Raw genomic sequence first — 15,553 nt, forward strand, 5'->3', positions numbered from 1 at the left:
TCTTGTCACAAACCTTATTTTATCTGAGCTAAAGAAATTTGAAGCGCCTGCCATTGCCTATGTCGAGGAATGTGATCGAGGATGCCTAAAGTCATGCAATCCAATTGTGTCCTTTCATGTTTAGCTGTTCCTGTGCTAGAAAGGAAGGTGAGGCTTTTGTGTGCTTTGTGCCAATAGCAAGAAGGAAGGCGTGGCTACCATTAGACATTTAAACCTCTGAAAGATCAGCCTCCAGCATCTTTCTCCTCTTGCAGAATATCTCGCTCTTCTCTTGCAGAATATATCGCCGCAATGATGCAGTTTGTGTTTTTGGTTAGTTTTGTTTTATTTTATCAGCCTACAACGGTCAATAGCGGGTTTCAAGGACGGGTACCCGACCACAGTCCAGACAAGTAAGCAAAGCGCATTGATGTGCAAAGAAAATCTTTCTGTCTTTTCATTATTTCAAGAAAATGTTATATTGAATATTGATTAAATAAATTGGGCAACAATTACAAAAATCTCGAAATTATGTCATAGAAAAACATTAAGACTCGCCTCAACAATGTATCATGTCAGGCAAATTACTACGTAGCTGTGTTGTGTACTAACATTTAGTTAAGGGGAACATTTAAGCTCCAACTGCAAATTGACTCGCATTGAAAACTTGTATTTTTTTCTGAAAGACGGTTGTGTATGTTGGGTTCAGTATACAGTTCTCCAGCTGCAAAATTCGTGCTATTCCTTTTTTTTTTAATATACATTGTGAACAGGGGCTTGTGGCCACTAGAGCACTTTGTACGTCTTTATGTACCCAAAACTAACAGATTTTGATATAGAGTTTGGCAGAGGGATTTGGCCACCATGGCAAAGTACATTACTCCCACCTGCCAAATTTAGAGGAGTCCGCCGCCCCAACAGCGCTATTCCTTGCATTTTCCAGGAACTGGTGTCACGTGCATCAATCTTCCCAATTTTTTTTTAATTTTTCAAAATAAACTTGCCAAGGGCAATTCATTCAAAAATGATTAAAACCAATGACCCCCTTGCCTTGGGAGTTTTCTCTCATGGTTTTGGGGTCATCTTTCAGTTTCCATTGCCCCTGGTTGCCAGGTTTTACCTGGTGGTGACAGACAGTTAAAACCTGCCATTTGTCCATCCTCTTTAAATAGGGAGTGTGGACCATTGGAAAACTCATCAGTGGCCACTACTTTGTTAGGCTATCTGAGGAGAGTTGTGTCAGTGGCGGAGACAGATTAGTCTCTGCAGCAGATATACTGAAAGTCCACCGACTCTAAATGAGGCAGATGGACATTCATTTTGGCAGAGAGGGTATTGCGCCTCAGTTGCAACAGAGTACCCTCTCCTCTAAACTATACATTGGGCCTGGATTCAAAGGCCCTGATGTCCGATGGGAAAGAATGCAAACCAGTTAATGTTTTTGCACATTGACTTGCTCAGCATTTTGAGATGCTACCAATCTACTATACCACTCAGACATGAGTCAAAATATATTTTTGGTGCATGTCGCAAGAACTCCAGCATCATTAATATTAATGAGACAGCAGGAATGTTGTACCACCCTACAAATTTCTGAGAATGCTGATCTCCCTCCCTGATTTCCATCCCTTCAATATAATTTTTTTTAGAAGTGCTAAGTCTCTGAGAGGGACATGGGATGCTCTTAAAAAAGGTGCATTGAATGAAATTAGGGCGAGAATACAGTGGTCCTCTAAACTAATATCTTTTCACCTGAGACTGCCACACAATTCCATTAGGGACTACTTTGTCTTTGCAACTCAGTTACTACCCAGTCCTAGATGACAGTCATTGATCAATGGTTTGTAACTGTAATGGCAATCATAAGCCATTGGAGCTCCTCACTGTGACTCAAATACGAGAACCGCAGCTCATTTACACTCACTCCTATTTATGTTTCTGAACTTGTCACAAAGGCCCTTTTCTGAGTTGTAAAAACTGTTTCTGGCTTATAAAATGACATTTGTTTAGTGCACAAAGATGATATTCTGTGGTCACAAACTTTAAGGTTGTGATATTCACAGGTTTTGTGACCACAAAACACCTTTGTACTTCAAGCCCTAACTTTTGCAGTACAGGAAAGAGTTGCCAAATTCAGATATAAGTTCTATTAATTTTGTCTAGTATTAAGGATGCTAAAATGAATGAGTATTGTCCCTGAACAAGCATGCATCGTTTAAGGCATTTTCATTGCTGCCTAAGAGATTGAGATGCTTCAGTAATTATCTTTCATGACAGTTTTACAGAAACAAATTTAATTGTGGATGCTTTGTTAACTTCTGTGCACATGAATGTGTGCGGTCTTTGTACAAATGTATATTGATTGCATTTACTAAAAAAAATTGAGAATTGATTTTCAAAATATTATGAAATGATTAATATAAAAAATTAAAGCATGCATTAATTAAAAGAAAGTCATTACAGCATTCGTAAAAAATAATCACATAATATTCTACCAACAGTCCTTAATTGATCAAAGAAAATAATTACTTTACAAAATGTCAATCAGTTATAAACTGAGTTGCATATGCTTCTCGTTCATCAGAAAGTCCATGAATGTATATTCCATAGGCTTGCTTGCCTACAAGAAAGACATTTGTACTTTTCAAAAGAACATCTGACAATATCTGAACTGGTGAAGGATGAACTTGAATATTCTGCAGTGCTGGTAAAAGTAGTGTGTGCTGCAAAGAACCGTACATTTGATTAACAAAGTTTATTTACAGAACATCAATGTTGTCACACTGGTCAAAGATTCAGAATTACAATGTTCAGTTCAAAAAGATTTTGGGTCTCATTACGATGTTAGGCGGAAAGCTTTCGCCCACACCGTCTTGGATTTGGGACCGACTGACTTGCGGTCGGCAGTTCCGACTGCCGGCTTACGATGCCACCGAACACTGGTCGGATTTCCATTGTTTCCTACAGGAGCTCGTGTTATACCCGAGAACCAGCTGTAACACAGGCTCCCATGGGGAAATGGGGGGTGTGTGTTTGTGTGTGTGTGAAACCCTGCACTCTAATGCAGGCACCCCATGCTGCCTGCCACACATTGCAGGGTTTTACAGAGGGGTACCTTATTCAATATTGGGGCATATTATCAAGGGGGTTTATCTCCGCTTTTTTGGCTTTAAAAGCCAAGAAAGCGGAGATAAAATTATCTCCCTATTACCTAGCTGTCGCTAACACCAGTTAGCGACAGCTAGTAGGAGATAGCGACCATCTTGGGCCCCACTTTGCATGTCAGTGATATTTATCACTAATGATATGCAAAGTGGGCGTGCCAAGATGTTAGCTACTGGAAACAGTCGCTAACATCGCTATCTCCTATTACCAACTTTTGGAGATATTCGTGCTAAGCGTGAATATCTCCAAAAGCTAACACCTGCCCTGAGCAGTTCTTAGCCATGTTATCCAATGGGAGGTGGATAACATGGCTAAGAGCATTAGCTCGGTAATGCATGAATGTCGCTGACTTTTCAGCGATATTCATGCATTGCGGCCGTTTTTTATCGCATTTGCGATAAACCTTGGTAATACCAAGGTTTATCTGCGATCAAAATAGCCGCAGCTTAGCGGTAAAATTTTGTCTCTAACCAAGCAATAGCGATAATTATCGCTATTGCTTGGTAATATGCCCCATTGTTCTTTAAACAGCACACCAAATTAATTGTCACTCACTAAACTAATAGTTCAAATTAATGATGAAAAACTATTTTAAGCAGCCTAACCCCAAAATTCACAATGTTTTATGCCATAAGCAGCCTTATTGTAGTAAAGGAAGATGCACAGTCCACTGTGTATGTCAAGATCCTTTATTGTAAGTTCCTTCTAAGATAATAAGTAGAGAAGTAAAACCCCAACAGGAGCTAGCTGTTAGCAGCTCAGCCTGAGTTAACCAACTGCCACAGCCAGGTAGAGAGAGACACTGTGAGCCAGAGAGTCACCCAGGCATTCTATTATGTCATAGATGACATAGTACAGTCTATCTAGTGAAGAGCATTAGAGAGGACATTTACTACACATCCTCTTTCCTTATGGAATAGGAACAGAACAGAGAACACAATAGGCAAAAAACCTCAAATGCAACATCAGCAGAAAAGTACAAGAATGAACCAAAAGATATGTTCAAAGATGACATTAGCATGAGGAATCATAAGCAGAAATGTGAACAAAGAAAAGTAAATTAAACACTATATGCCTCATCTCCCTCCCTTTAACGAACCGAAACAGCTAAGCTAAGTGGTTACACTCAAAACCTCCCCACACACATGGGTACACCACAGGGTAAACACCCTAGAACAAAAATAAGTGTAGACGGAGACGCTAGAGAGAGACACAATAGGGGTAAAATTCCCTCAAGAAAAAAGAGAGCAAACCCCTTTCACAAAAATTCACCAAAGAAAAACAATCTTTTCAAAGAGCTTCCCCTGATAAAGATGTGCTGACACTAAAGATATGAAAAATTCACAGTACAAAGTTTTTCCAACATGAAACCCTGGCCACGAGTAACAAGAAGGTAGACTTAGACTAGAACATAGTGTAGACACAGTCTCACCTAAAAGCAGGGGACAGCGCAGAGTATGAGGAATGGACTACCCACAAACACTCAACCTCCCCTGAAAAGGGTACAAAGCAGGACAATAACTCTGGGAACAAAATTGGGGCATGGACTACCCGCAAACACCACTACATGGGGCATGGACTACCCACAAATACGCAATCTCCCCTAAGTAGGGTACACCACAGGAAAATAAGCCTGGGAACAAAAATGGGGCATGGACTACCCGCAAACACCACTACATGGGGCATGGACTACCCACAAATACACATTCTCCCCTGAGTAGGGTACACCACAGGAAAATAAACCTGGGAATAAAAATGGGGCATGGACTACCCACAAACACCACAATATGGGGCATGGACTACCCGCAAACACCACTACATGGGGCATGAACTACCCGCAATTACACAATCTCCCCTGAGTAGGGTACACCACAGGATGACAAACCTGGGATCAAAATTGGGGCAAGGACTACTAACAAACAACACTACATTGGGCATGGACTACTCGCAAACACCACTACACAGGGCATGGACTACCCACACAGACACATCTCCCTTAGATAGGGTACACTTCAGGATACTTACCTTGAGAAATGAATGAGCATTGACTACCCAATAACACCCAACAAGGAGGTCACTCAACGCAGAATACATAGTTTACATAAGAGCAACACAAATTTGCCATAATAAAAATACACACCACTTTTAAAACAAGGTTATGTAAAATAATATGTAGTGGTAAATTAGATGCTACAAATAAATAAATAACACTAGCTCCGGTGAGCGATTTCTCACCCGAGTTCCTGCAAGTAGCTCCATCTGAAAGTGGCAGACCTCGAAAGCGCAGAAGACTTGAGGTAAAAGCTGAATAAAGTCACACAAGTGAAAGTTCCTGACCATGCACAGAAGAAAAATGTTTCGGAAGTTCTGCTTTTCACTGGAACCATTACGGGACTGGTGCAGACTTGAGACAATCTGAAAGCACTGCTGTTCGCTTGAGACGATTTAAAAACGCTGCTGCTTTTATACATGCTCCGGAACAGGTACTGCTGATCTTTGAGAAATGGCAAAACAAGATGCACTCGTACATACTGCTCAAACCTGCGCAGACTTCAAACAAAATTGTAGTACACTGTCACGTCCGCGCCGGATGGCTCACCGCGAAGACGTGCTGTCAGATCTTGAGAGAGAGGGGAAAACGTCACAGAAGCAAGGATGCCAGTATCACGAGACAGGTAAAATAGTGCGCAATAGTATAAGGTTCGTTTAAATATAGCGGTTTAACTGTCAAAGTGTAACGTGACCTCTTCTTAGCACTAAATGAGCAAAATGAAAGAAAGAGAGTGTGTCCACCACAAAATAATTCACCGCACAACGAACAGACTCTGCCTCACAGACCTGTGCATATGTCGCACTGCTCACGAAATTAGACACTTTCCTTAAAGGTGCAGAGGCAATGTGTTCACTGTAGGTGAAATTGATCAACACTTCTTGCTCCTCACCGAGGCTTCAGGTTTCTCTGACAGAGCCGTAACTTGCACACACAGGGCAGCCTCAAGCAGATCCGGGACAGCTGGAGAAACTCTCCAAACATGCCATACTGTCCGGACGGTGGGAGACACACACTTCCTTCAGAGTAAATGTAGACAAAACTTTCAAGCCAGTGAAGCAGATGTGACGTCTATCACTAGTCTGATGCCTTCTTCTAATGTATAGAGCACATCTGTGATGCTCAGTCCAGAAAACGCCAACTTTTACACACAGGGCAGACAAAGGTAGAGTAGGCAATTTCCACACACAGGTAGAAGAATGTCGATCTCTTAGGAAATCTACCAGGTGATAGCAGACATCAAAATAAAGAGGCACACCCAGGGTGCAGGCTGTCTAGGTGGAACAGGACACTGGTGGGGTTAGCTGGGCATTACCTTTTAGTTTCAACTTGAATTTTTCCACAATTCTTGATGTCTTAGGTTCTTTTCCTTGAAATAGCTTAATTAGTTCACACGTAGGTTCATCCTCTTCAAAACGTCGCCAAATTGTAAAACCCCAACAGGAGCTAGCTGTTAGCAGCTCAGCCTGAGTTAACCAACTGCCACAGCCAGGTAGAGAGAGACACTGTGAGCCAGAGAGTCACCCAGGCATTCTATTATGTCATAGTTGACATAGCACAGTCTATCTAGTGAAGAGCATTAGAGAGGACATTTACTACACTTATCTCTCTATACTTTATTCTGTCCACCAAGATTGGTTCAGTTCTCAAGATTATTGATTCAGTATGATTATGCATGACCATTAATTAATTAATTTAAGGCAAAGCACATTGCTGTAACTAAACACTTTCTAGATAGTTCCTGGTGTGTTTTCATCATTGAGCAAGCTCCCCATTGTGAGCTGTTTTTGGCATTTGGGACAGTTCATGCTTAATCATGCATAACATTTTTCCACAAACGACATACAGGTCATATGTGTTTCTTTTTTCCAACATGTTTGGGATCGTATTGGTGCCTACAGTTCTTTTGATTTCCCTCTAGTCCTTAACATATTTTTCTGAAAATGGGGAAAATGGAGAAAATGGTTCTATGGGGAAAAATGCGTGTGCTTATTGTTAATAGCAATGCACAAAGATTTGCTGTGCTAAGATTACCCTTTACTTTTCTTCCAGAAACAGGCCTTGATGGGAAAGGAAACAATTTTACATCATGACTTTAGCAACTTTCTAAAGAGTGCTCAATAGTTTTTTTTAATTTTGCGGTATCTACTTGCCTGCAGTTTGTGGCAGAAACAGTTGTAAAGCAGACTCAGAAATCTATACATTTCTACAGAAAAGACAACATTCTAAAATGAGCAAGATGTCATGTGTGTATCTGAAGTTTACCTAAAATAACAAATAACTTAAATAAAAAAATAGTTGACTGTATGTGAGAAGTAAGAGAAATAGGCAATAGTGGTTTCATCTGTAAATGGTTTGCAGTGAAGATCAATCTAGCTATGTAATACCATAACATCCACCAGAGGTTAATCCCTCATTATGTCACAGGCAGTATTCAGGAGTCATTACACTACAGGTATGTATTGTTACATTAATGTTAAGACTCATTGCATCATTTAGAAAACTGCCTTGCAACTAAGTTGATGTAAATATTAACATTAAATGTTCTTATCCTTTTTTTGTAGCCTAATACCAATGCATCATTCAGAACGATTGTAACAATAAATGTGCATTCACATTTATATTACTACTGTACAAAGGGCAAAGTCAAATTTAATACAGCAACATTGATAAGAGAAATTCCGTTTGCTCTGTGTAACTATAACTTTATACTAGAAAATAACTCTGCTAATAGTCACAGAGACTCTTGACATGATTTTGGATTACAGCAGAATTGTAACCATTTGCATCCTGGTTTTGGTTAAATAACTTTTGTTAAACCAAAGCACATGCAAGAATGCCACAGCATAAACCACATGCAGCGTCCATATATGCTATAAAATTAACGATTGTCCCATTGTTCAGGGAGGGAAGGGGAATAATGACCCATTTGAGGCTTTGCCTTTTGTGGGTCATAGCCCCTCCAAAACATCAGTATATATGTGTATATATAAGTGTGTGTGTGTGTGTGTATATATATATATATACATATATACATATATACATATATATCACAAAAAAGCATAGTTTTCAGGGACGTTATAGTTAGTTGCACATTTCACTCATACGAAACCATAGAAATTTGGCTGTTAAAGTTAGTTGAGCTAACTATAACTCACGCCCCTGCTATGCACTGCTGATTACGTCAAATATTACATCATTCATGACATGGTCAGTGGCATCACTGATGACATCACTGAAGACATCTCAAATGACATCACTGATGACATCATCCACATGAAAATCTGATGCACCTCCTCATACCTTAATAAAACCTTTGATACACCCACTCTAAAATACAGACTACCATTTTCAAAACAATAGTGACACCAATACCAGTTACTACGTACGCACACACTGATTCCTAGGTCTACACAAACATCCCCTCATTCACCCATACAGTCACTCATACATGCAGTGACTCATCAATACAACACTATTATAGGCACTCATACACCTATACAAACATTCACATACCGCCACATCCAGAGTTACTCAAACATCTAGTTAGTCATGCAAATAATCAATCACTCTTCTATTTACTCAGCTATACAGTTATACGCACACAACCTCACTTATTCATACTGATACTAACATATACCTACTCTCCTATACAATCACTGATACAAGCACACACTCATCCATACAGTCACTTTCACAATCACTGACTTTCATGTATAGTCATTTATATAGTCCAACTCTCTCATGCACTGCGTTTTACATATGTAGTTACTTGGAAATGTAGCACCGAGATATCCATTAACTCACCAACACACCCATACACACACTCACCCACCCATACAGCTGTTTCCACATACAGTCTTGAACCCAGACACCCAGTGAATAAAGAACTCACACATCTATGCACAAAGTCGCACACCTCCCACCCACCTACACACACACTCAGGCACCCATACAAATACTCAGGCAACCAATCAATAACCCATATAGATACTGATGTAGCTACTCATCAACCAATGCAGCACCATACACAGCAATAGACAGACTGATACAGGCATTCGCACAGTTTAGTCACTAACCCATGAATTCAGTTAAACACATTTAATCACTCACTTATACAGCCAGCATACACCTACTAAATCCTCCATCCACACACTTATACACCCACTCATTCTTCAATATACCTTGGCCAATATATTTATAAAACATATTTAAAGTTTATCGAAACACACAGTCACTGGATAATGTCATCAGTGATCATTTGAGATGTCATCAGTGATGTCATCAGTAATGTCACTAACCATGTCATGAATTATGTAATATGTGACGTCATCAGCTCTGCATTGCAGGGCGTGAGTTATAGTTAGCTGAACTAACTATAACAGCCAAATTTCTATGGTTTTGTACGAGTGAAATGTGCAACTAACTATAACGTCCCTGAAACGTATGTTTATTTCAGTAAAATTAATATATATATATATATATATATATATATATATATTCTTCCCACTCTCCTCACGAAGAAAGATTCGCACTCACGGGTACTTTTGAAGTTGTTATCTTAGTTTTATTGCGATTCCAGGTTTTGCACAACCAACGCGTTTCAGTGTCTGCTGACACCTTGATCACGGTAATATTACCTACTGGCGATAGCCAGTAGGTATATATAGTTAGGACCTAGCTACCATAGGAAATCCGCAACATTCTATTGGGAATAACTTTTGCACCAGTTGAGGAATTTGCATGTAATTTTCCCAAATTTTGGCCAGCTCCTCTGCGCTTCTTCCCTGAAAGTTTCGGGGGATTCGTGAAGTGAGGGCTGAGAAAAAAGGGGGGTCCCAAAACGTGTTTCCCCATGTTAATTTCCATAGGACGTTCTGACAAGTATACAGCCCGAACCGCTGAACGAAATTACACCAAACTTGGCAAATTTGTAGGGACTGGTACGCAGATGTGCCTTTGATATGTTTGGGGAAAATTGCTCTAGTGGTGTTTATGAAAATTAACTTCAAAAACACATATATATCTATATGAGCTCACCCTAAGCTTACTCGTAAGCTTACCGGTACGCGTACCGTACGCGTACGTACGCGTTCGGTATGCGTACACAGCACGTACCCCTACGTGCACGAGCTGCATGCTGATAGGCTGCCACTGTCTGTCAACACTCTAAAACAGAAATTGTGGGCAGCCATCTTGTGCCTCGGTAGAGTGAGGTACAGGAAAGCAGAAAAACAAATGTGTAGAACTCAAAAAGGGGGTAGGGTAGAAGCACCCTGACCCCCTAGGCCTGCTCAGGGGGTCCCACAAGGACCCCCAAGGCAAAAAATAAATAAATAAATTTGTTTTAAAAGTCGCAGAGTAAGTCTAGGGGGTCAGGGTGCTTCTATTCTGGCCCCTTTGCGAGTTGCACACCTTTGTTTCACTGCATTCTTGTGCCTTGGTTCTAACAAGGCACAAGATGGCTGCCAACACTTCCTGGTTTGGAGTGTTGACAGAGAGTGGCAGCCAATCAGCATGCCTTCCAGAGAAAGCTGCATTGTCATTGGCTGTCAACACTTCTAACCAGGAAGTGTTGGCATCCATCTTGTGCTAGTGTTGACAGACAGTGACAGCCAATCAGTATGCCTTCCTGATAAAGCTGCATGCTCATTGGCTGTCTACACTTCTAACCAGGAAGTGTTGGCATCCATCTTGGGTCTCAGTAGACTGAGGCACAAGAAATCAGAAAAACAAACGTGTAGAACACAAAAAGGGGGCAGGGTAGAAACACCCTGACCCCCTAGGGCTCCTCAGGTGGTTCCACTAGGATATTAATATATTTAAACGTTATGCGCTAATAGAATTAGCATTTTAAAAACCTTGCAAAATCACTGAAAAAATTATGGGTTTAAGGCCTTATATAGTTAGAAATTAGCATTTAAAAAACCTTTGAAATTCACTGAAAAAAATATAGGTTTCAGGCCTTATCTAGTTAGGAATTAGCATAAAAAAACGTTTGAATATATAAAAACGTTATCCGCTAATAGAATTAGCATTTAAAAAATCTTGCGAATTCAATGAAAAAGCCATAGGTTTCAGCCCTTATATAGTTAGGAATTAGCATTAAAAAAAACGTTTGAATATATAAAAACGTTATTCGCTAATAGAATTAGCATTTAAAAAACCTTGCGAATTTAATGAAAAAACCATAGGTTTCAGGCCTTATATAGTTAGGAATTATCATTTAAAATGCTTTGAAATTCACTGAAAAAACCATAGGTTTCAGGCCTTATATAGTTAGGAATTAGCATTAAAAAAACGTTTGAATATATAAACGTTATCCGCTTATAAAAGGAATTAGCATTTAAAAAACCTTTGGAATTCACTGAAAAAAACCTATGTTTCACGCCTGATATAGGTAGAAATTAGCATTTAAAAAACCTTAGAAATTCACTGAAAAATCGTACGTTTTAGGGGTGTTATAGTTAGCTGGACATTTCACTTGTACAAAACTAATGAAATTCCTCCGATATAGTTAGTTGTACTAACTATATCTCGCATGCCCGAAATCCACTGCTGATGATGTCACATATTACATCATTCATGACCTAGTGGGACCCCCTGAGCAGGCCTAGGGGGTCAGGGTCTTTCTACCCTCCCCTTTGCATCTTTTGCGCACTTGTTTATCAATTTTCTTGTGCTCGGTCTACCGAGACACAAGATGGCTGCCAACACCTCCTGTTTTGGAGTGTTGACAGACAGTTTTCAGCCAATTAGCATGCAGCTCGTGCTCGTAATGGTAGGTGTACTGTCCTCGGACGGTACACGTACAGGTACTTAGTTTATAGATATATCTACTTTTGATTTTCTAAGGAACTACTGAACGGATCTACACGATTTAATGAAAAGCATAATCAGCAAACCGAACTCTACCTTTTCCCCAAATTTGGTGTAATTCCGTTAAGTAGTTCGGGCTGTAGCCTCACTTAGAGGTCCCTATGGAAAATTGCACGGGTAAAACACGTTTTGTGACCCCCCTTTTTTCTCAGCCCCCCCCCCACTTGACGAATCACCCTCAAACTTTCAGGAAAGGAGCGGAGCAGAGCAGGCCATTTTCTTGAAAAATGTTGTGTGTATTCGTCGACCAGCCCCAAAGTTATTCCAAATAGAATGTTGTGGATTTCCTATGGAAACTAGGTCCTAACTATATCTACCTACTGGCGACCGCCTGGTGGAGATATATATATATATATATATATATATATATATATATATTACCTACTGGCGGTCGCCAGTAGGTATATATAGTTAGGATTTTTTCTCTATGGGTTTTTTGAAAATTCTATGTCTAATAACTTTGGCGTTTGTGGACGGAATCGGCTGAAATTTTCAGGAAAATGGCACATTTTGTTTCTGAGCAGCCCTTGAAAATTTGGGGGGGGTTCGTCCAGTGGGGGCCGAGAAAAAAGGGGGGTCCCAAAACGTGTTTTTAACATTGAGTTTTCCATAGGGCGGTTGGCCTCACTTTTAGCCCGAACGGCTGAATGGATTTGCACGAAACTTGGCAAAATTGTAGGGACTGGTAGCCCGATGTGCCTTTTGTAGGTCTCAATATATGTGCTCCAGTGGATTTTGAGAAATTAACGTTTAAAAAAAGATATATATCTGTAACAGCGGACCGGTTAGCGCTCTGGTTCGCGGACTTTTCGCGCAACGGAGCTTTGTGAAGCGAAGCTGATTGGTTCTCCGGCGTCTGTCAACATTCCAAACAGTCCGTAGCGGCCGCCATCTTGTCTCTCGGTAGGATCGAGAGACAAGAGGAGGTCAAAACAAAGGGGGAAATAACTATAAGGGGGCATAGTAGATCCTCGCTGACCCCCTAGGTTTGATGTGGAGGTTTTAAAAGGGCCCCGCGGGGCAAAAAAAAAAAATAATAATAATAATCGAACGGCTGAATGGATTTGCACGAAACTTGGCAAAATTGTAGGGACTGGTAGCCCGATGTGCCTTTGCTAGGTCTCAATATATGTGCTTCAGTGGATTTTGAGAAATTAACGTTCAAAAAAAGATATATATCTGTAACAGCGCACCGCTTCGCGTACTTTTCGCGTTACGGAGCTTTGCGAAGCGAAGCTGATTGGCTCTCCGGTGTCTGTAAACATTCCAAACAGTACGTAGCGGCCGCCATCTTGTCTCTCGGTAGGATCGAGAGACAAGAGGAGGCCAAAGCGAAGGGGCAAATGACCATAAGGGGGCATAGTAGATCCTCGCTGACCCCCTAGGTTTGATGTGGAGGTTTTAAAAGGGCCCCGCGGGGCAAAAAAAAAAATAATAATAATAATCGAACGGCTGATGACCATAAGGGGGCATAGTAGATCCTCGCTGACCCCCTAGGTTTGATGTGGAGGTTTTAAAAGGGCCCCGCGGGGCAAAAAAAAATAATAATAATAATAATCGAACGGCTGAATGGATTTGCACGAAACTTGGTAAAATATTAGGGACTGGTAGCCCGATGTGCCTTTGCTATGTCTCAATATATGTGCTTCAGTGCATTTTGAGAAATTAACGTTCAAAAACAAGATATATATCTGTAACAGCGCTCCGCTTCGCGGAGATAAAATTATATGTGTATTACCTAGCTGTTGCTAACACCAGTTAGCGACGGCTAGTAGGAGATAGCGACCATCTTGGGTCCCACTTTGCATGTGAGTGATATTTATCACTAATGACATGCAAAGTGGGCATGCCAAGATGTTAGCGACTGGAAACAGTCGCTAACATCGCTATCTCCTATTATCAACTTTTGGAAATATTCGAGATAAGCGCGAATATCTCCAAAAAGTAACAGCTGCCCTGAGCAGTTCTTAGCCATGTTATCCAATGGGAGGTGGATAACATGGCTAAGAGCATTAGCTCGGTAATGCATGAATATCGCGGAGTTTTCAGCGACATTAATGCATTGCGCTCGTTTTTTATCGTATTTGCGATAAACCTTGATAATAGCAAGGTTTATCTGCGATAATTTCTGACGGTAAAAAAATCGTTGCTAAGCATCGTTAGGGATAAATATCGCTTAACCTTGGTAATATGCCCCAACGTCTGTTAACGTTCGATTCGAAGGAAATCAGGAATTGTTGAAAAACATTGTGTGCGCCATCTTGTCTTTTTTCAAATGCCACACTTTTGTCGTGCACGGCAGCCATTTTAGATGCCTTGACCAGATCCACTCTGTGAACGCTGTCGATCCTTAGCATGGCTCCCCACCCTCGCAAGCATCTCCCCCAGGCAGTGGTCACCCCCGCTCTCTGTTTTATGCATGGGTAATAAACCTCCCCCCATCTGCGCTGTTCTTCCCTGAGAATCACACCCTGTGCCCGCCCGACACCTCCCTTTCGCCCTATTCACTACCGCACCCTCTGACACTCCTTTTCCTCTGTGTCCGATTGTCCAGGCCGGTCCTAGGCTATCAGCTAGCCCTGCAGATGTAGTTTATGGCCACAGCTGTAAAGAATCACCCGTCTTCAAAGGAGTTATAGTAGATCAAGGCCCACACTCGATGAGATCCGTCACAGCAGAAGCGTTGCTATTATCTGAAAACCATTCTGTATTGTGATTGGGGAGGGGACCGAGCGTGAAGCGGAAGATTCCAGGGATGACTCTTTGTACATCAAAGTTTTTACAATTATGTGTCACATTAAAAATATATAGCACTCCGACAAAGTAGTAAGATTATAAAACTTTAATAATTTATAAATATATACAAGAAAACAAAAATAGTAATAACATATAAACATTTTTAGAGAAAAACAACGAAGTAGCGGTCGGCTGTGCGAATAGTCCCAACGCAGCACAACGTCCAGATTTCCGGCGTGGGGCGTCGCGGGGGGTGGGTGATCAGTAGCAAACTGTTGTGCGAATAGTTCCAAGGCAGCAGAACGCGCCGAAATCTAGATGACACAAAAGTGATGTCTAGTAAGTTGCCACCCAGCAAATAACGGCGTGGGGCGTCGCGGGGGGTGGGTCATCAGTAGCAAACTGTTGTGCGAATAGTTCCAAGGCAGCAGAACGATGGCACCAAGGTGATGTCCAGTAAGTTGCCGCACTGGTTTTGGTATCCTACAATGCTGCTCCGAATAACGGCGTGGGGCGCCCCGGGGGAGGCGGCGTGAACGGGCCTCTCCAGGTGGAGTCTCATCTGTTTTAGTGGGGCGCCCCTTTACCGTTTCAGTTGCCATTCCGTCCGCTTTTGGTCCACTGTGTCAAAATCCGCCATTCAGCTGAGTTGCGCCCACTCTTGCGGTGCAGCGATAGGCGGCTGTCACAGGACTCTCAAAATGGCGGCAGGCTGTTTCCTTTTTGGGCCTGGTCCACTGAAAT

General features: G+C 41.3%; 1 long non-coding RNA gene across 1 annotated transcript in view; it reads left to right on the top strand.

Annotated features, from left to right (window-relative positions):
- Positions 1–342: 342 nt before the first annotated feature.
- Positions 343–15,553, top strand: part of LOC144785415 (uncharacterized) — a 329,154-nt gene continuing 313,943 nt past the window's right edge. Inside the window, exon 1 of the long non-coding RNA XR_013601873.1 lies at positions 343–392. This is a non-coding gene — a long non-coding RNA (uncharacterized LOC144785415). The remainder of the gene's footprint in view (positions 393–15,553) is intronic.

This window comes from Lissotriton helveticus, chromosome 10 (genome assembly GCF_964261635.1).
Source record: "Lissotriton helveticus chromosome 10, aLisHel1.1, whole genome shotgun sequence".
NCBI classification, from domain to species: domain Eukaryota; kingdom Metazoa; phylum Chordata; class Amphibia; order Caudata; family Salamandridae; genus Lissotriton; species Lissotriton helveticus.